Source organism: Balaenoptera ricei, unplaced genomic scaffold (assembly GCF_028023285.1).
Source record: "Balaenoptera ricei isolate mBalRic1 unplaced genomic scaffold, mBalRic1.hap2 scaffold_403, whole genome shotgun sequence".
Lineage (NCBI taxonomy): Eukaryota > Metazoa > Chordata > Mammalia > Artiodactyla > Balaenopteridae > Balaenoptera > Balaenoptera ricei.
This window is the reverse complement of record NW_026777606.1, coordinates 67,291-88,488: the sequence shown is the minus strand read 5'-3', so window position 1 is coordinate 88,488 and position 21,198 is coordinate 67,291. Positions and strand designations below refer to the sequence as shown.

Below are 21,198 nucleotides of genomic sequence, written 5' to 3'. Positions count from 1 at the left end.
CAATTAGGAATACATAAAGGTAAAGACTTCTGACTGATGTAATGTTATACAGTGTTTACAGGCAAATGTTGATAAAATGGTTAAAGTGCTCTGATCCTTGCAGAAGAAACTGAATGCCAGAAAGACATAACATGAATTCTTTTCTAAGATTTTCAGGCCCTTTTAGGTTATGTAAGGGAAACTTCTTGTTTTCCAGCTTCTATTCTCCCCTTCTTCCCTTAAGTAATACAAGTCTGAAATCCCCATTTCCCTCTGCATCCTCCAGCTTCCCCATGGGGGGTGTGGCCGTGTAACTGTTGAGCAATGGACGCTGTAAGTGGGCAACTTCCAGCACTTCCCCCTTCTTTTCAGTAGGGGAGCCGCATGCTCTTCACTCTCTTCTCTTTTTCCCATTGCGAAAGGATGACGACTTGAGCAACCACCTTAGACCCAGAGATGGAAGCTGCGGCACGTTCCCCCAGTCGGGTCCTTGGATGACTACGTGGAGCAAAGCCACATACTCACTTCTATCTCATTTAAGCCAATGTATTTTGGAGAAATTGATTCTCTGCCATTTTTTCACATGACAACTAAGTTGCTCTCTCAACTAGCCTCCAAATTAGAAATGCCATCTGGTTTCATTAAAAATATAGTGGAAGAAACCTGAATTCAACAGAACTCCTTTTTAGGTATATCTGAATCACAGATACACACATATATGTACCCAGCAAAAAATAACTTGTGTTTACAAACTCAATTCATTAAAAAGAGGCACGGTCCTTGGTAGCTTAAAAAGGGTGGCGGAAGGCTTTATTATAGCAATATTTAATGCAATGCATACAGTAATGTTCTATATCGTTAATCTTCAATGTGAACAGGTCAGCTTCATATATTTATCTTTTTTTTTTTTTTTCTGCAGACTGTACACAAGGGCAGGAGGCTTTTTGGTTTTATAGGTCACGCTTCTCTGGATGCGCTCTCCTTTGATGTTAACTACATGTGGCAAGAGTGGGCGCCGGACCGTCAGAACTGTTCCTTCAGGTGTGTAGCCTCGGAGGTGCAGTTTGTCCTTGAACTGCGGCGTTACTGCTACCCAGCCTATGCAAGAACACGGCAGAACACAAATGGTGTTAGCAACTGTCTTATTAAAAACACCAAACACAGCTCAAAATGGAAACCCAAGGGAGGCTACTGCTGTGTTTCACTCTATTTTTTAAAAGCATACAATGCATTTGTGAAAAGGTACAGATTTATTTTCAGAGTAGGTTACATCTTATGAATAATCTAGAATGTATTTCTTAAAATATTCAGCTTATGTCAGTTAAGGCACATCTGTATAAAAAATATACTAAAAGTCAGTAAGGCTACTTTATTCACCTTTTAAAAAGTGCTTGGTGAAAACAAACAAAAAAACCCTAATGGTTTTTGAATAAGAATAAGGTATGTTTTTTTGTTTGTTTGTTTGTTTGTTTTGGCCATGCTATAGATAGGCAGTTAATGAAAGCTTAATCTCATTAGGATAAATAATTTTATAACATATTTTAAAAGAGAGATTTCTGACAACCCAATTATTCTAAGATCTCAACAGTGAAACCATATTTCTAATAAAATAAAATAATTTGGAAGGTCAAAAAAAAAAAAAAAGTGCTTGGTGTAGGGACCTCCCTGGCGGTCCAGTCGATAAGACTCCGTGCTTCTATTACAGGGGGTGCGGGTTCAATCCCTGGTCAGGGAGCTAAGATCCCACATGCCGCGCGCTGCGGCCAAATTAAACAAAAAAGTGCTTGGTGTACAATTACCTGCAGAGGAGAACTTGATGTCAGCCACTGCTTCAGATTCCCCAAGTCCTTCATCTAATGTGATGTCTTCAGCAACAAGAGGAGGAAATCCTGCCATTCTTTCTTCTCCACCCATTGGAATCTTCCATTGGGAGGAGATGAAGATATTTGGAAGTTCAAATTAAACCCCTGATAACTCTAATATTAAGGCACTGATAAGATATTACTGTACAGGTATCAAGAATAAAATCCTTTTAAACATTCAACTGTTGAAAAAACCTCAAATCACTTCTAGGTCAAATGAAAAACCCGGGAGCTCTGTGACAAGGGCCCCATGCAGGCATCCATCTGGTGGTAACCTCCAGACAGCAGAATCTTGCTTTATTAGCTTACAGTTTTTACAGTCCTCCATAAAGCTTTAGACACAATAATTTTGGGCAATTAAAGCAACATCCTTCCAAATACCTTAGTTCTTACAGGCCTGGCTGGACACAGAGATTAATCCCTGCCTCATTACCTCTCAAGGGTACATGGATAATGGGTAAGATTCAGCTTCTGTGTTTACAGGTGTTTCCATGAATTGGAAGTAACTGGATAATAATTTACCTGTTTATTAACAGATCTCTCTGTGTTTAGCACTAAGGACACAAAGATAGCTATTACAATACGTTCTATATGGTCCCTACCCCCGAGGAGATCAGAAGGTGGAAACAGCAAGTAAATAAACTACAAGGTAAGAAATGCGATGAGAGGCATCTACTAAGTACTGTGATTGTGAAGGAAGTAATGAACGTGGTTTGGTCAAGGAAAACAATGAAGAGCAGAATTTGAAAAATAGATTAAAGTTACTCAGTGGAAAGGTATCCTGGGTTAGTATCATGTACAGACACAAACTGGAAAAAGGATAATGAGTTCAGAGAACGGTAGTTTAACTGTGCGGAGTATGTTATGTGTGTGTGTGTGCATTAGTGATGAGGCTATCAGTTTAGAGTTCTCTCAGTAATGTGGAACTACCAAGGAATTATAAGCAGGAAAGAGAAAAGAACCAAAAAAGAATACTGTGGCCTGCTTTGTATTTTGGAAAAATCTGCGTAGTGCAGGGTTTCTCAACCTCAGCACTATTGACCTTTTGGGCCAAATAATTCTTTGTCCCGGGAGGCTGTCCTGTGCATTGCACAAGTTTTAGCAGCCTCTACTCAGCATCCACCAAGTTGTGAAAACCAAAAACGCCTCCAGTCTTTGTCAAATGTTCCCTTGAGGTAAGAGTCAACCCTGGTTGAGAACTACAGCTGTGGTGGGGTGAGGGTGGGCAGAAGGCAGTGAAACTGGGAGCTGGGAAAATACCTAAGGATCTCAAAACAGCCTAAAGAAAGTAGATTACAGTTTGGACTATGAGGCTGGTCTCAGTGATCATTAGGAGGCAGGATTGACTTTGACTTGGGAGGTGAGTAAGAAAACCAGAAGGCAAGGATGAGCCACAGAGCAGCCCAAGAAACCATTTGTATTACACCGGGAGAGAAGCCTCAGTGTTGCTTTGAGAAGTATCAGTGAGTCCACTCTGAAGACTACACAGATGCATGGGGGTGGAGCCCTACCCTGCAAATCCTACATGTCTCTGGAGTATTAACTTTAGGGCAGTTATTTCGATGGAGTTTTAATTTCACTCTGGCTTTCTTAGGAAATCCAGAGAGAAAGAAGCATTTACTTCCCAAGTCAGGTTGGTTTTATCCTTGTTGAAGGGCGGGTGTGTATTTTGTGTTTTGACTTATTTTCAGTTGTATGAGCATTAATTAATGGTAAATCACCTCTTCATTGGACGTACCCGCTATTTTTGCAGTAGGTATGTCTCATAATCTTCATCACCACAAATACTTACGTATCAGTGACAACAGTCCCCTTGCACTTGATCTTCTCCACAACCTCGTGGTGTAGGTGCAACAGAGAGAGGTAAAGGAAACTTACCTAAAGTCACACAGCTTCGTTAAGTGGTGGAGCAGAGCAGGATTTGGACCCATCCTGGCTCCAGAGATCTTAACTATCATACACTACACACTAGCCAACAGTGTGTACCCATGTCTGGTTAAAGATCTGTAAACAGGCCCCATTCAGTCTCTGGTGAACTTGGAACAATTTCAGTGGCATAGAAAGGGCACAACGGGGACTGCAGAGGATGGGACGTGAGAAGCAGGATTAAGCTTGATTGTAAAGAGGAGGAACGAGCGGGACACTGAGTTTTGTTTTTTAAAGGTCAGAGAAATTTTACCACACTCCTTAAGAGGTCAAAGGAAGGAGCAAGTAAAGCAGGAGAGAAGAGGTACGATAATCTCTAAGTGCCTGGGATTAAGAACCTTGGAGGAGAGCTTTTCCACTCATACGAGGGCTTCTCAACTCAGCACTACGCACCTTTTGGACCAGATAATTCTGTGTTGTGAGGTGCTGTCTTGTGTATCGCATTACGTTTAGCATCATCTCTGGCTTCCACCCACTAGATGCCAGTAGCATCACCCAGTTGTGAGAAAATCTGTAACTTCTCTTCACTCACATTATCCAGTACAACTTTCTGCAATGATGTGACCGCTGGGCAGTTGAAAAGTGGCTAGTGCAAGTGAAGAACTAAATTTTAAAGTTTATTTCATTTTAATTAATTAACTTATTTAAATAGGCACATGGCGCTACAATATTGGACAGTGTCACCTAGAGAAAACCCAGCTCTGTCACTATTCTAGGATCAGTCCAATCCAGCATCCCTTTTCTATAAGAGCCCACCTCACGTTATAGTCAAAATCCTCAAGGTGAACAAGGTCGGGGGAGAGCTAGCTGAGAGTGTAACAAAGATGGTTCTGTCCAACAAAGGCTTTTTTAGCAGGGCCGTGGGACTATTACAGGGTGTGTTAACCTAACTATCAAAGCATGTTGCCTCACCTTGAGTAACGTATGACCCCTGTGCTTCTGATATACAGTGTCCACCTTGTCCATTGAAGTAATGTGAACGGGAAGGAAGTTGGAAGCCACAACTGTAAGCCAAGTTCACTGATTTTCCTTAAGAAAGGAAGAAGGAACTTATTTTATACAATGAAAAACTACCAACCAGTATAAAATCGCTGTGTGTATAAGTCAACCAAAGTTCTCTACAGAGAAAAACAGCTTTTCAAAGTTAAATACTGGTTTCAAAGGAACAAATGAGGTATTTAGTTTTGCCTTCTATGACAAACAGGGTCATAGAAGCACCCATTTTGCAATTACTACAGACGTTTCTTAAAGCCACATATTTGACATTTCTTCTCAGCAAAGCCACACATCATATTGCATTAATGAATTATTCAAATGTTAAATCTGTATAGTAATCTCATGAGTAAACTCAAGATATGAAGAGAAAGTGAGGGGTGGAGCTAGGTGTAGAAAGTGAAAGAAGGATTTTCCGGAGAAATATACAAAGAACTAAAGCTACAAGGGAAACCTCCAAGATAACAAACTACTTTGTCATCTGGTTCACCTACAGTGCCTAGAAGAGGGACTGGTACATAGAAATACTCTAATTATTTCTGTTGGAAAGTTACTACAACATATACCGAATTTCCAAGCACTAAACTGACACAGAAGAGAAATGTGACCAAAGTAGGCAGATAATTTTTAAAGTGAAGGCTCCAGCCAGCCCCTAGTGGACATTAAGGAAAGATATAGGATTAGGTGCCTGAACCACGATCAGACTTCCAGTGTCTCAGAAAACGATGGGGACGGGCGCCCTAAGGCTCACCAGACCATCTGGTCAATAGCTTCGGCGCCCTTGGCGATGAAGTAATCGGACTCCAGGAGCGTGCTGAAGAGAGTGCACTTGCCAGCGTTGGTGGCGCCAACCAGGTAGACGTCGCCGCGGTAGCGTCAGGAACGCTGGAGCGCGGAGATCAACTCTTCGACTCCATAGCCAGTCTTGGAGCTGATGAGCCGCACGTCTCTGAGCATCGTGCTGGACTTGGGCGAAGGATTCGCTTTCTCTTGCTCGTCCCGTGGCCGGTCCCCGCTGGGGTGTTGTGGCCTTCGGTAGCCAGGGGGCGGCAGGAGCCCGGCGCGGGCACAGTCGTTCCACAGTCGCTCCTGGAGCCGCTGTCGGTAGCCGAGATATCCAGGGGCAGCAGATTCACCTTGTTTCCCAGCAAGATCAGCTGCTTGGGGCCCACCGGCGCGGGCAGGTGGGGCAGCAGGGCGTCGGGCAGATCAAGCAGGTCCACCATGTATGGCACCAGGGCGAGACTGGGCCGCCGCAGCACGGCGGTCACCAGCTCCAGGTACTGCTTGCGGCTCACCTGCAGATGCAGGGCGCGCCGGTGAAGCACCAGCAGTCAGCAGCGCTGGCATACGCTCCGGGTGCATCTGCCTGCCGTTCCGTAGTTCCTGCTGCCGCCGCTCCTCCCGCCGCTGCAGCACCGTCGCTCCTCCTCCTCCTGCCGCTGCTGCAGCTCCCGCAGCTGGTCCTGGAGGGTCACTGCGGGCTCCGGATCCGGGACGTACTCGGGGAACAGAAAACTCTCCTCCATGTCAGCCCTTCCTTGGTTATCTCCAGTCGCTGTCGCGCCACGGGGAAGCCCACATCCCAGACCGGATGGGTACAGGAAGGAGTTGGCCTCACATCTCCTCTTAAGGAGCGTCTCCCAGAGGCCATGGCCCGCTACCGTGGGAGTGGATCCCCGCAGGAAGCTACATAGCAGCCTACGAGTGAGGCCCGTGGGCAGCATGAGAAACGCGGGCGTGGGCAAAAGGGGCTGAGCCACCTTTTCGCACGTGCTCTGTGGCCCCATATGTGAGTAAAACAGTAGAGACTACCTGAAAGCTGTCATTTGTCAGCGTCTCACTTCGGCTCCTTCTCTCGCGTCTAATCTCGTGAGTTCTCGCGATGAAGGCTCTGTGGCCTGAGAGCCCAGTTGAAACCAAGATAAAAGCACCGAGGACTTAGACTACGGTGGGTTGGTCGAATAGGCTAGCGAGTGAGGGTTTGTTCACTTTCAGGCTTCTTCAACGCGCTGGCACCATCTGCTGGTAAGAAATCACATTTTAAAAATCTTCGTGTTTTTTTGTCTTTGGAACTGGAAAAAAATAGAAAATTGAATGCCGCAGACATATGGCCACAATAAAATCCTTTTTTTTTAACATCTTTATTAGACTATAATTGCTTTACAATGGTAAAAATCTTTTATTAATACATCTTCTTGGCTTTTTTTTCATGTGTCATTATTTGTGCAACAGCATTAAAAAGCAAAAACTTTCATTGGCTAGATCCAAAGCTAAGAGTGTAGAAGCAGCCCCCCCCCCCCCCCCCGCTTCAACCACTTGAAGCGTCAGCCCACAACTTGCGCATGTGCAGTTCTAGCCGTCAGCAAACCTTAACCTACACTTTGCGCAGGCGCAGAATTAATATTGGGCCTTTGTGGGGATTTTTTTTCCGCGCCCCCTGCCCCTCCCGCGCCATGAGACGCAGAGTATTCTGGGAACGCCCGATACGGAAATGTTTTCGTTTGACGCTGCGTGGGTTTGTGGGCGCTTGGCTTTTCTCTCTGTGGTTTTGAGAGTTAGCTTCTCGTGAACCGTTTGTCAATATGTGTGACGCACACGAGGGTAGGTGACCACTCAGAACACTCCGCGGCGACCCATCTAAGGGGGGAAACGGGTAGCTGGACGAATTGAGGATTTGCGGCCTCCTCCCCGGTCCGCCGCACCATTGCCCCAGTCGTTTCCCCGCACTCCCGAGGCCGCGAACGAATCCGGGATTTTGAGAGGTGGAGGGTGCAGGGAACGTAGCCTTTATCATCTTGGTCAGGGTGACTGTTGTTCTCTCATCTGTCTGCCCTGGGTGAATCTGACACTCTCTTCCCGTGTTGAAAATAGCGCGCAGAACCATGCGACAGGTTCTGTTGTTCCGACTTTGAAGCAAAGGACTCCTTTCTTGATTTCCCTTAAGGCCAGAGTTAATGAATTTATGAATAGTTGAATTTTTGAGCGTCAGCCTGTGCCAGGCATTGTGCTAGGCTCTGGAAATACACCGGGGATAAAGAATATTGAGGGGAGGGGAGCAGGGATTAGTCTGTTTTGGCGTTCCTTCATGCTGTCATATGCCTAAGTAAATTATCGTAAAAGATGACTTTTCCATTTCCTCTTTCCACAAGATGACACAGTTCTAGGTGGCGTGTGTTTCACTGAACAGGACCAATATATCTTTTTTTTTTCTTTTTATATGTAGAATTCTTGGTCATGTTTAGTGTATTTTCATGATGTATTTTTAAAGCTCCCAATTCCATTCTCTACAGCTTCTATTTCTACATCGTCTTCTTCTAGCTCCTTATACCGTGTTCACCCCTCACATTTCTCCTTATTTTCTCAGCTGCTTCGTGGAGAAAGTAGAAGCAGAAGCTTAAACTCTACTGTTTAAACTTATGTCACTTTTAATCTTGAGTCTAATTTATTAGCATCATTATTATATTCTCTCTCTCTTTTTTTTTTACATTCTCTTAATTCTGTGTTGGAAAAAAAGTTGAAAGTTTTTTAGCTTCATTTTTGAGTAGGTAATATATTCTCATGGCTCAACAAGACATGAAAATGTAAAGTGTGAGGTCTTATTCTTGTCCACCATCTCTCCTGTGTGAGCCCTCGCCATCATAAGTAACCACTGTTCTTTAGAGTCATAAGTAACCACTGTTCTTAGATTCTTAGCTCTCCAGATGCTTTATTTATATTCAAGGAAATACAAGTATAGTAGTATCTTTTTTTAAAGCTTATTTATTTATTTATTTTTGGCTGCGTTGCGCACGCTTTCTCTAGTTGTGGCGAGCGGGGGCTACTCTTCGTTGAGGTGTGTGGGCTTCTCATTGCGTTGGCTTCTGTTGTTGAGGAGCACGAGCTCTAGGCGCACGGGCTTCAGTAATTGTGGCACACGGTCTTTGTTGCTTCGCGGCATGTGGGATCTTCCCAGACCAGGGATCGAACCCGTGTCTCCTGCATTGGCAGGTGGATTCTTAACCACTGCGCCACCAGGGAAGTCCCTACAAATATAGTATTCTGTTTTCCCCCTTTTTACAGACGAAAAGTAACTTCACATTTTTCTGCACTTTTATTTTTTGCTTTATTTATCTACTATATCCAGGAGATTTTCATATCAGTACATAGAGAGCATCCTATTTTTTTTTCACAGCTACTTAGTTTGTCTGGATATACTAACTAAAGTTGTGTCTTGATGGATAGTTGGGTTACTTCCAGTCTTTTTCTGCTTCAAACAATGCTGTAATGAGTAATCTTGTACATATCATTATGTCCAATACAAGTATATCTGTAGGATAAATTTTTAAGTATAGAATTGTCAGGTCAGATAATGTACACATGTTACACAAAATACTAACATTTTGCTAAATGGTGCCAAGTGACCACTGTAGTGATTGTGCTAATTAATATTCTCTTAACAATGTATAATAATCCTGTGGGAAAAGAGTTAACGTTATCTCAGTTATCAAGTTTGCTCCAGCATTGAGTCTCCATTCCATTCCTGCCTGTGTCCTTTGATCATTATTTGATATGCCCTGATCAGTTTTTAGACACTTTTTCTTCAGCTGGCTTCTTTCTGTGCGAAATATTAGATCTCTCTTGTCCTCAAGAAAGCAAGTTGAATGGTTTATTTCCTTTTTCTTCCAATATTTTGAGAAAATAAGTGACTTCTCAATGGATAAATCAGATGGACATTTTTTAAACCTTATCTAAACCCTGTGGTAGTCAACACTGTTGAGGACTTTCTCATGGAAAGTCATTCGTTCAATGTGCAACATCACTCTCACTTAATTCTTCTTACCTTTGTGGCTTTTTTTCTCTTTATCTTCTGCTGTCCACATTATCCCTGGATGATTTCATCCCTTCTCCATCGCTTCAGTTTCCATACGTGGATGACTTCTGAGTACAGTCAGCCCTCCATATCAGTAGGTTCTGCATCTGGGAATTTAACTAACCTCGGATGGAAAATATTTGGGAAGAAAGTGCCAGGAAGGAAAACTTGAATTTGCCTTGAGCTGACAACTGTTTATAGGTGTGCCTTGTTTTATTTTGCACCTCTTTTTGTGCTTCACATTACTGCATTCTTTACAAATTTAGGTTTATGGCAACCCTGGATTGAGCAAATCTGTTGATGCCATTTTTTTAGACAGCATTTGTTCATTTCATGTCTCTGTATCAGATTTTGGTAATTCTTGCAATATATCAGACTTTTTCATTATTATATTTGTTATGGTGATCTGTGATCAGTGATCTTTGATTTTACTACTATGAGTCTCTGAAAGATCAGATGATGGTTAGCATTTTTTCACAAAAAAGTATTTTTTTTTTTTTTAAAAAGTATTTTTTAATTAAGGTATCTACATAATTTTTTAGACATAATGCTATTGCATAATTAATAGACTATGGTATAGTATAAACATAACTTTTATATGCCCAACAGGCTTTCTGTCTTGTTCAATTGATCTGTATTTTTGTTTGTTTGTTTGTTTGTTTGTTTTTTGAACTTAGTGCTTTGTATTTACAAAAGAAAAATAATGAAGGAAAAGTCTGACGCTAATCAGCTGGAGACACGGAGCAAAGGTGAGAATCTGGGGGAAAGGGTAGGGGATCTGTATTTGTTTTTGTGCCAGTACCATAGTGTTTTGATTACTGTAGCTTTCTAGTATAGTCTGAAGTCAGGGAGCCTGACTCCTCCAGTGGCATTTTTCTTAGAATTGCTTTGGCTGTTCGGGGTCTTCGTTGTTACCATACAAATTAAAAACAATTTTTGTTCTAATTTTGTGAAAAACGTATAAAAATGTGTTATTTGATAGGGATTGCACTGACTCTGTAAATTTCCTTGGATAGTACACTCATTTTGACAATATTGATTGTTCCAATCCAAGAACAGGATATATCTTTACATCTGCTTGTGTCATCTTCCATTTCTTTCATCAGTGTCTTAAAGTATTTGGAGTACACATCTTTTGCTTCCTTAGGTAGGTTTATTCCTAGTTATTTTATTCTTTGGATGTGATGGTAAATGGGATTGTTTCCTTAACTTTTCTTTCTGATCTTTGATTGTTAGTGTATAGAAATGCAAGAGATTTCTATGTATATATTTTGTATTCCGCAGCTTTAGCGGAATTAAGTCTTTTCAATTTTTTGATTTTATTTAATTTATTTTTTTATACAGCAGGTTCTTATTAGTTATTCATTTTATACATATTAGTGTATATGTGTCAGTCCAGTCTCCCAGTTCATCAGACCACCACCACCTCCCCCCCCACCACTTTCCCCCCTTGGTGTCCATATGTTTGTTCTCTACATCTCTGTCTCAATTTCTGCTCTGCAAACCAGTTCATCTGTACCATTTTTCTAGGTTCTACATATATGCGTTAATATACGATATTTGTTTTTCTCTTTCTGACTTACTTCCCTCTGACAGTCTCTAGATCCATCCATGTCGCTACAAATGACCCAGTTTTGTTCCTTTTTATGGCTGAGTAATATTCCATTGTATATATGTACCATATCTTCTTTATCCATTCATCTGTCGATGGGCATTTAGGTTGCTTCCATGTCCTGGCTATTGTAAATAGTGCTGCAATGAACATTCGGGTGCATGTGTCTTTTTGAATTATGGTTTTCTCTGGGTATATGCCCAGTAGTGGGGTTGCTGGATCATACGGTAATTCTATTTTTAGTTTTTTAAGGAACCTCCATACTGTTCTTCATAGTGGCTGTATCAATTTACATTCCCACCAACAGTGCAAGAGGGTTCCCTTTTCTCCACACCCTCTCCAGCATTTGTTGTTTGTAGATTTTCTGATGATGCCCATTCTAACTGACGTGAGGTGATATCTCATTGTAGTTTTGATTTGCATTTCTCTAATAATTAGTGAGGTTGAGCAGCTTTTCATGTGCTTCTTGGCCATCTGTATGTCTTCTTTGGAGATACGTCTATTTAGGTCTTCTGCGCATTTTTGGATTGGGTTGTTTGTTTTTTTAGTACTGAGCTGCATGAGCTGTTTATATATTTTGGAGATTAATCCTTTGTCCGTTGATTCGTTCGCAAATATTTTCTCCCATTCTGACGGTTGTCTTTTCGTCTTGTTTGTAGTTTCCTTTGCTGTGCAAAAGCTTTGAAGTTTCATTAGGTCCCATTTGTTTATTTTTGTTTTTATTTTCATTACTCTAGGAAGTGGATCAAAAAAGATCTTGCTGTGATTTACGTCAAAGAGTGTTCTTCCTATGTTTTGCTCTAAGAGTTTTATAGTATCCGGTCTTACATTTAGGTCTCTAATCCATTTTGAATTTATTTTTGTGTATGGTGTTAGGGAGGGTTCTAATTTCATTCTTTAACATGTAGCTGTCCAGTTTTCCGAGCACCACTTATTGAAGAGACTGTCTTTTCTCCATTGTATATCCTTGCCTCCTTAGTCATACATTAGTTGACCACAGGTGCGTGGGTTTATCTATGGACTTTCTATCCTGTTCCATTGATCTATATTTCTGTTTTTGTGCCAGTACCATATTGTCTTGATTACTGTAGCTTTGTAGTATAGTCTGAAGTCAGGGAGTCTGATCCCTCCAGCTCCGTTTTCTTCCCTCAAGGCCGCTTTGGCTATTCGGGGTCTTTTGTGTCTCCATACAAATTTTAAGATTTTTTGTTTTAGTTCTGTAAAAAATGCCATTGGTAACTTGATGGGGATTGCATTCAATCTGTAGATTGCTTTGGGTAGTATAGTCATTTTCACAGTATTGATTCTTCCAATCCAAGAACATGATATATCTCTCCATCTGTTTGTATCATCTTTAATTTCTTTCATCAGTGTCTTATGGTTTTCTGCCTACAGATCTTTTGTCTCCCTAGGTAGGTTTATTCCTAGGTATTTTATTCTTTTTGTTGCAGTGGTAAATGGGAGTGTTTCCTTCATTTCTCTTTCAGATTTTTCATCATTAGTGTATAGGAATGCAAGAGATTTCTGTGCATTGATTTTGTATCCTGCAACTTTACCAGATTCATTGATTAGCTCTAGTAGTTTTCTGGTGGCATCTTTACGATTCTGTATGTACAGTATCGTGTCATCTGCAAACAGTGACAGTTTTAATTCTTCTTTTCCAATTTGTATTCCTTTTATTTCTTTTTCTTTTCTGATTGCCGTGGCTAGGACTTCCAAAACTATGTTGAATAATAGTGGTGAGAGTGGACATCCTTGCCTTGTTCCTGATCTTAGAGGAAATGCTTTCAGTTTTTCACCATTGAGAATGATGTTTGCTGTGGGTTTGTTTTGTATGGCCATTATTATGTTGAGGTAGGTTCCCTCTATGCCCACTTTTTGGAGAGTTTTTATCATAAATGTGTGTTGAATTTTGTCAAAAGCTTTTTCTGCATCTATTGAGATGATCATATGGTTTTTCTTCTTCAATTTGTTAATGTTGTGTATCACATTGATTGATTTGCGTATATTGAAGAATCCTTGCATCCCTGGGATAAATCCCACTTGATCGTGGTGTATGATCCTTTTAATGTGTTGTTGGATTCTGTTTGCTAGTATTTTGTTGAGGATTTTTGCATCTATATTCATCAGTGACACTGGTCTGTAATTTTCTTTTATTGTACTATCTTTGTCTGGTTTTGGTATCAGGGTGATGGTGGCCTCATAGAAGGAGTTTGGGAGTGTTTCTTCCTCTGCAATTTTTTGGAAGAGTTTGAGAAGGATGGGTGTTAGCTCTTCTCTAAATGTTTGATAGAATTCACCTGTGAAGCCATCTGGTCCTGGCCTTTTGTTTGTTGGAAGATTTTTAATCACACTTTCAATTTCATTACTTGTGATTGGTCTGTTCATGTTTTCTGTTTCTTCCTGGTTCATTCTTGTAAGGTTATATGTTTCTAAGAATTTGTCCATTTCTTCCAGGTTGTCCATTTTATTGGCATAGAGTTGCTTGTCGTAGTCTTTTAGGATGCTTTGTATTTCTGCCGTGTCTGTTGTAACTTTTCTCCTTTTTCATTTCTAATTTTATTGATTTGAGTCCTCTCCCTCTTTTTCTTGATGAGTCTGGCTAATGGTTTATCAATTTTGTTTATCGTCTCAAAGAACCAACTTTTAGTTGTATTGATCTTTGCTATTGTTTTCTTTGTTTCTGTTTCATTTATTTCTGTTCTGATCTTTATGATTTCTTTCCTTCTACTAACTTTCAGTTTCGTTTGTTCTTCTTTTACTAGTTCCTGTAGGTGTAAGGTTAGATTGTTTATTTGAGATGTTTCTTGTTTCTTGAGGTAGGCTTGTATAGCTATACGCTTCCCTCTTAGAACTGCTTTTGCTGCGTCCCATAGTTTTGGATCATCGTGTTTTCATTGTCATTTGTCTCTAGGTATTTTTTGATTTCCTCTTTGATTTCTTCAGTGATTTCTTGGTTATTTAGTAACGTATTGTTTAGCCTCCACGTGTCTGTGTTTTTTTACGTTTTTTTCCCCTGTAATTGATTTCTAATCTCATAGCGTTGTGGTCAGAAAAGATGCTTGATATGATTTCAGTTTTCTTAAATTTACTGAGGCTTGATTTGTGACCCAAGATGTTATCTATCCTGGAGAATGTTCCATGCGCACTTGAGAAGAAAGTGTAATCTGTTGTTTTTGAATGGAATGTCATATAAATGTCAAATCTATCTGGTCTTTTGTGGCTATTTAAAGCTTGTGTTTCCATATTAATTTTCTGTTTGAATGATCTGTCCATCGGTGTAAGTGAGGTGTTAAAGTCCCCCACTATTACTGTGTTAGTGTCGATTTCCTCTTTTATAGCTGTTAGCAGTTGCCTTATATATTGAGGTGCTCCTATGTTGGGTGCACATATATTTATAATTGTTCTATCTTCTTCTTGGATTGATCCCTTGATCATTATGTAGTGTCCTTCCTTGTCTCTTGTAACATTCTTTATTTTAAAGTCTATTTTATCTGATATGAGTATAGCTACTCCAGCTTTCTTTTAATTTCCATTTGCATGGAATATCTCTTTCCATCCCCTCACTTTCAGTCTGTATGTGTCCCTAGGTCTGAAGTGGTTCTCTTGTAGACAGCATATATATGGGTCTTGTCTTTGTATCCATTCAGCAAGCCTGTGTCTTTTGGTTGGAGCATTTAATCCATTCACATTTAAGGTAATTATCGATATGTATGTTTCTATTACCATTTTGTTAACTGTTTTGGGTTTGTTTTTGTAAGTTCTTTTCTTCTCTTGTGTTTCCCACTTAGAAAAGTTCCTTTAGTATTTGTTGCAGAGCTGGTTTGGTGGTGCTGAATTCTCTTAGCTTTTGGTTATAAGTAAAGCTTTTGATTTCTCCATCAAATCTGAATGAGATCCTTGTCGGGTAGAGTAATCTTGGCTTTAGGTTCTTTGCTTTCATTACTTTAGGTATGTCATGCCACTTCCTTCTGGCTTGTAGAGTTTCTGCTGAGAAATCAGCTGTTAACCTTATGGGTGTTCCCTTGTATGTCATTTGTCGTTTTTCCCTTGCTGCTTTCAATAATTTTTCTTTGTTTTTAATTTTTACCAATTTGATTACTATGTGTCTCGGCGTGTTTCTCCTCGGGTTTATCCTGTATGGGACTCTCTGCGCTTCCTGGACTTTGGTGGCTATTTCCTTTCCCATGTTAGGGAAGTTTTTGAGTGTAATCTCTTCAGATATTTTCTGGGGTCCTTTCTCTCTCTCTTCTCCTTCTGGGACCCCTATAATGCGAATGTTGTTGCATTTAATGTTGTCCCAGAGGTCTCTTAGGCTGTCTTCATTTCTTTTCAGTCTTTTTTCTTTTTTCTGTTCCATAGCAGTGAATTCCACCATTCTGTCTTCCAGGTCACTTATCCGTTCTTCTGCCTCAGTTATTCTGCTATTGATTTCTTCTAGTGTATTTTTTGTTTCAGTTATTGTATTGTTCATCTGTTTTTTTGTTCTTTAATTCTTCTAGGTCTTTGTTAAACCTTTCTTGCATCTTCTCGATCTTTGCCTCCATTGTTTTAACGAGGTCCTGGATCATCTTCACTATCATTATTCCGAATTCTTTTTCGGGAAGGTTGCCTATCTCCACTTCATTTAGTTGTTTTTCTGGGATTTTATGTTATTCCTTCATCTGGTATATAGCCGTCTGCCTTTTCATCTTTTCTGTCTTTCTGTGAATGTGGTTTTTGTTCCACAGGCTGCAGGATTGTAGTTCTTCTTGCTTCTGCTCTCTGCCCTCTGGTGGATGAAGCTATCTAAGGGGCTTGAGCAAGTTTCCTGATGGGAGGGACTGGTGTAGCGGAATTCATTCTTGAGCTCTAGTAGTTTACTGGTAGCATCTTTATGATTTTCTATGTATAGTATCATGTCATCTGCCAACAGTGACAGTTTTACTTCTTCTTTTCCAATTTGGATTCATTTTATTTCTTTTTCTATCCTGATTGCAGTGGCCAGGACTTCCAAAACTATGTTGAATAAAAGTGGCGAGAGTGGACATCCTTGTCTTGTTCCTGATCTTAGAGGAAGTGCTTTCAGCTTTTCACCATTGAGTGTGATGTTAGCTGTGGGTTTGTCATATATGGCTTTATTATGTTGAGGTAGGTTCCCTCTATGCCCACTTTCTGGAGGTTTTTATCAAAAATGTGTGTTGAATTTTGTTAGAAACTTTTTCATCTATTGAGATGATCGTATGGTTTTTATCCTTCAATTTATAATGTGGCGTATCACACTGATTGATTTGTGGACATTGAAAAATCCTTGCATCCCTGGGATAAATCCCACTTGATCATCGTGTATGATCCTTTTAATGTATTGTTGGATTCGGTTTGTTAGCATTTGTTGAGGATTTTTGCATCTGTGTTCATCAGTGATATTGGCCTGTAAGTTTCTTTTTTTGTGATATGTTTGTCTGGTTTTGATATCAGGTGATGGTGGCCTCCTAGAAGGAGTTTGGGAGTGTTCCTTCCTCTGCAGTTTTTTGGAATAGTTTCAGGAGGTTGGGTGTGATAGACCCACTCCTATGTTGGGTGCATGTATATTTACAATTGCAGTATCTCCTTCTTGTATTGATCCCTTGATCATTACATAGTGTCCTTCTTTGTCTCTTCTAACAGTCTTTATTTTAAAGTTTGTTTTGTCTATATGAGTATTGCTACTTCAACTTTTTTTACTTTCCATTTGCATGGAATACCTTTTTCCATCCCCTCACTTTCAGTCTGTATGTGTCCCTAGATTTGAAGTGGGCCTCTTGTAGACAGCATATATATAGGTCTCGTTTTGTATCCATTCAGCCAGTCGGTGTCTTTTGGTTGGAGCATTTAATCCAATTACATTTAAGGTAATTATTGATATGTGTGTGTTCTTATTACTATTTTGTTAATTGTTTTGGATTTGTTTTGTAGGTCTTTTTTCTTCCCTTTCTCTTTTGTTCTTCCCTCTTGTGATTTGATGACTATGTTTTTTTTTTTAATGTATAAATTTATTTATTTATTTTTGGCTGTGTTGGGTCTTTGTTGCTGCACACGGGCTTTGTCTAGTTGCAGCACACTGGGGCTACTTTTTGTTGTGGTGCGCAGGCTTCTCATTGCAGTGGCTTCTCTTGTGGTGGAGCACGGGCTGTAGGCATGCAGGCTTCAGTAGTTGTGGCTTGCAGGCTCTGTAGTTGTGTCTTGTGGGCTCTAGAGCACAGGCTCAGTAGTTGTGGCATATGGGCTTAGTTGCTCCGCAGCATGTGGGATCTTCCCGGACCAGGGCTCAAACTCGTGTCCCCTGCACTGGCAGGCGGATTCTTAACCACTGCGCCACCAGGGAAGTCCCATGACTATGTTTAGAGTTGTGTTTTATAGCTTTTTCTTTTTTGTATGTGTATTTATTGTAGATTTTTGGTTTGTGGTTATCGTGAGGTTTTTAATATAGCAGTCTCTCTATATTTTTTTATATATATGATTGCTTTAAGTTGCTGGTCTCTTAATTGCAAATGCATTTTGAGTATCTTGCATTTGTACTCTTCTCTTCTCATCATTGCTGATTTTGACTTGATATTTGTGTGTGGATGATTTCCTGCCTTTACTGTATGTTTATCTTTACTGATGAGCTTTGTCATTGGTAATTTTCTTGGTTCTAGTTGTCGCCTTTTCTTTTCCATCTAGAGAAGTTCCTTTAGCATTTGTTGTAAAGCTGGTTTGGTGGTGCTGAATTCTCTTAGCTTTTGCTTGTCTGTAAAGCTTTTGATTTCTCTGTCAACTCTGAACAAGAGCCTTGCTAGGTAGAGCATTCTTGGTTGTAGGTTTTCCCCTTTGATCACTTTAAATATATCATGGCACTCCCTTCTGGCCTGCAGAGTTTCTGGGGAAAAACACAGCTGATAACCTTATGGGGATTCCCTTGTATGTTATTTGTTGCTTTTCCCTTGTTGCTTTTAACGTTTTCTCTTTGTTTTTAATTTTTATCAGTTTGATAAATATGTGTCTCAGAGTGTTGCTCCTTGGATTTATCCTGTATGGAACTCTCTGCACTTCCTGGACTTGAGTGATTGTTTCCTTTCCTATGTTAGGGAAATTTTCGGCTATTATCTCTTCAAATATTTTCTCAGGCCCTTTTTCTCTCTCTTCTCCTTCTGGGACCCCTATAATGTGAACGTTGGTGCATTTAATGTGTCCCAGAGGTCTCTTAGACTGTCCTCACTTCTTTCCATTCTTCTTTCTTTATTCTGTTCCGCAACAGTGATTTCCACCAATCTGTTTTCTAGTCTCGTTTATTCTGCAATTGATTCCTTCTAGTGTATTTTTAATTTCAGCTATTGTATTGTTCATCTCTATGTCTTTGTTTTTTAAATCTTCTAGCTCTTTATTAAACATTTCTTGTATCCTCTCGGTCTGTGTCTCCATTCTTTTTCTGAGATTTTGGATCATCTTTACTATCATTACTCTGAATTCTTTTTCAGGTAGATTGACTATCTCCACTTCACTTAGTTCTTTTTGGGTTTTGTCTGGTTCCTTTGGAACATATTTCTCTGCCATCTCATTTTGTCTAACTTCCTGTGTTTGTGGTCTCTGTTCCTCAGGCTGCAGGACTGTAGTTCCTTTTGCTTCTGGTGTGTGCCCCCAGTGGGTGAGGTTGGTTCAGGGGCTTATGCAGGCTTCCTGGTGGGAGGGGCTGGTGTCTGCCCACTGGTGTGTGGAGCTGGGTCTTATCCTTCTGGTGGGCAGTGGTGTGTTTATAAGCAGCTGTTGGTTCAGGACAACTTTAGGCAGCCTGTCTGCTGATGGGTAGGGCTGCGTTCCCACCCTGTTGGTTGTTTGGCCTGAGACGTCCCAGCACTGGAGCCTGCAGGCTTTCAAGTGGGGCAGGTCTTGGTGCCAAAGTGGCAACCTCGGGAGAGCTCACTCTGGGACCTCTACCACCAGTGGCCTTGCCCCTGGTGTGAGCCACAGCCAACCCCCTCCTCCCCGGGAGACACCCCAAGACCTGCAGTTACATCTGGCCCAGACTCCTGTGGAGTCACTGTTTTGCCCTGGGTCCCAGTGTATGTGAAAACTTGTGTGCTCCCTCCAAGAGTGGAGTCTGTATTTCCCCCAGTCCTGTGGAGCTCCTGCACTCAATCCCTGCTGACCTTGAAAGCCAAATGCTCTGGGGGCTCCTCCTCCCATTGCCAGTCCCCCGCTGGGGAGCCTGATGTGGGGCTCAGAACTCTCACTCCTGTGGGAGAACCTCTGTGATATAATTATTTTCCAGTTTGTGGGTTGCCCGCCTGGCAGATATGGGATTGATTATATCGTGAAAGCGCCCCTCCTACCATCTCATTGTGGCTTCTTCTTTTTCTTTGGATGTAGAATATCTTTTTTGTTAGGTTTCCATCTTTTTTGTTAGTGGTTGTTCAGCAGTTATTTGTGATTTTGGTGTTTTCGTGAGAGGAGTTGAGCTCAAGTTCTTCTACTCCCCCATCTCGTCCTTATCTCCACAACACACTTATTCTTTTACATAAGAAGATGGGACTAATATTAGGACCAGTGCACCCTAATTTTTCAAATGCCCTGTTGTTTAAGTACCTATTATTGCATAACTACCCCAAAATTTGGCTGTGCAAAAATTAATTTAATATGTTCATGGATTCAGTGGGTCAGGAATTTGGACAGAGCATAGTAGGAATGGCTCATCTGCTGCCTGATGTCAGTGGTTGAACTGAGAAGTCTCAAAGGCTGAGTGTTGACAGCTGGGGGTTGGGTGATCCTAGAGTGTTTACTCACATGTCTGGCATCCAGCCTAGGAAAACTCAAGGACTAGGATTGCTGACTAGAGCATCTGTAAGTGGCCTCTCCATGTAGTTTGGGCTTCCTCACCCAAGTATACCAGCCTTAGAGTAGTAGAACTTCTTAGTGGCAGCTCAGGGCTCCAGAAGAAAGTGTCTCAGCAAACAAGGTGGAACCACATTGCCTTTCCTGACCTAGCTTCTAAAGTCATGTAGCATTGTTTTAGCTGTATTCTCTTGGTTATAGGAGAGTCAAAAATCCACTCACATTCGAGGGAAGAAAAGATAGACTCTCATATCTTGGTAGTAGGAGTGTCAAGACCACTTTTATTATTATAAAGGAGCATGTGAAATGGACGATATGGTTGTGATCATCTTTGGAAAATACAGCCTGTTATCCCTGTCCATGTATGAAATGTTGCTGTAATAGACAGCCCACCTTAAGGTATTGCCCAGCTATTGGAGTCTTTTGCTGGCTGTACCCTCTTACCCAAATGTCTCCAAGGAGCCTGCTGGTCAGAGGACTATGACCTTGTTCCTAGTTATCAATAGTTAGCTATTAATGAGAATTACATGGACTTTCTGGAGAAGATGGAATACTTAAAATTCACACAATTTACACTGAACCTTTGTCATGAAGCCACTTAGTGTGTTGGGAGAATACCTGTGTGACATAGACATATGTATATATAGACCTATGAATATTATTTCATTACAATTCAGTTAATGTAATTGACTGAAATTTTAGAAAAGTGGGGTAAAAGGATTGTTTTTTACTTAGCAGATAGTTATATGTTTCTTCTACATCATATCATAGGAGCAAGATGTTAACTGGTTGCATTTTACTGAAAGTGAGAATATTTTTGTTTTTTGTAGATATGCAGCATGATGAGGAGGAGGATGAAATCCCCCAGATTTGTGGCAAGAGGCATGCTGGATTGTAATCAGGTAACTTTTTAGACCAAACTGAATCAACTTTAAAAAGCACTATAAGCTATACAGGAATTTCCTGCTAATTCTGATTTTGAAAATTAAATGTTCTATATGAATATGCTACATGAGAGCTGGTTTCTCATTTTATTTATTTATTTAAATATTTAACTTTAACTTTTGAAGTATTTCCGACCTACACAAAAGTTACACAAAGAAATCATGTATGTACTTCACCCAGATTCCATAAATGTTAACCTTATA

The 21,198-nt window shown here is 40.6% G+C and overlaps 1 protein-coding gene and 1 pseudogene across 10 annotated transcripts in view; one reads left to right on the top strand and one right to left on the bottom strand.

Annotated features, from left to right (window-relative positions):
• Positions 1-712: 712 nt before the first annotated feature.
• Positions 713-6,697, bottom strand: LOC132358776 (nitric oxide-associated protein 1-like; annotated as a pseudogene).
• The window catches only part of LOC132358779 (DNA-directed RNA polymerase II subunit RPB2-like), a 39,439-nt gene continuing 23,956 nt past the window's right edge, over positions 5,716-21,198 (top strand). For 6 of the 10 annotated variants that reach the window (XR_009500522.1, XR_009500523.1, XR_009500521.1 and 3 more), the window contains exons 1-3: positions 7,251-7,364; positions 10,290-10,361; positions 20,881-20,952. The gene's annotated coding sequence lies outside the window, so the exon portion shown is untranslated. Of the gene's footprint in view, positions 6,789-7,250; positions 7,365-9,694; positions 9,814-10,289; positions 10,362-16,308; positions 16,355-20,880; positions 20,953-21,198 lie in introns of those variants that run through there. The other 4 variants (XM_059912129.1, XM_059912131.1, XM_059912130.1 and 1 more) reach the window with 4 other exon arrangements.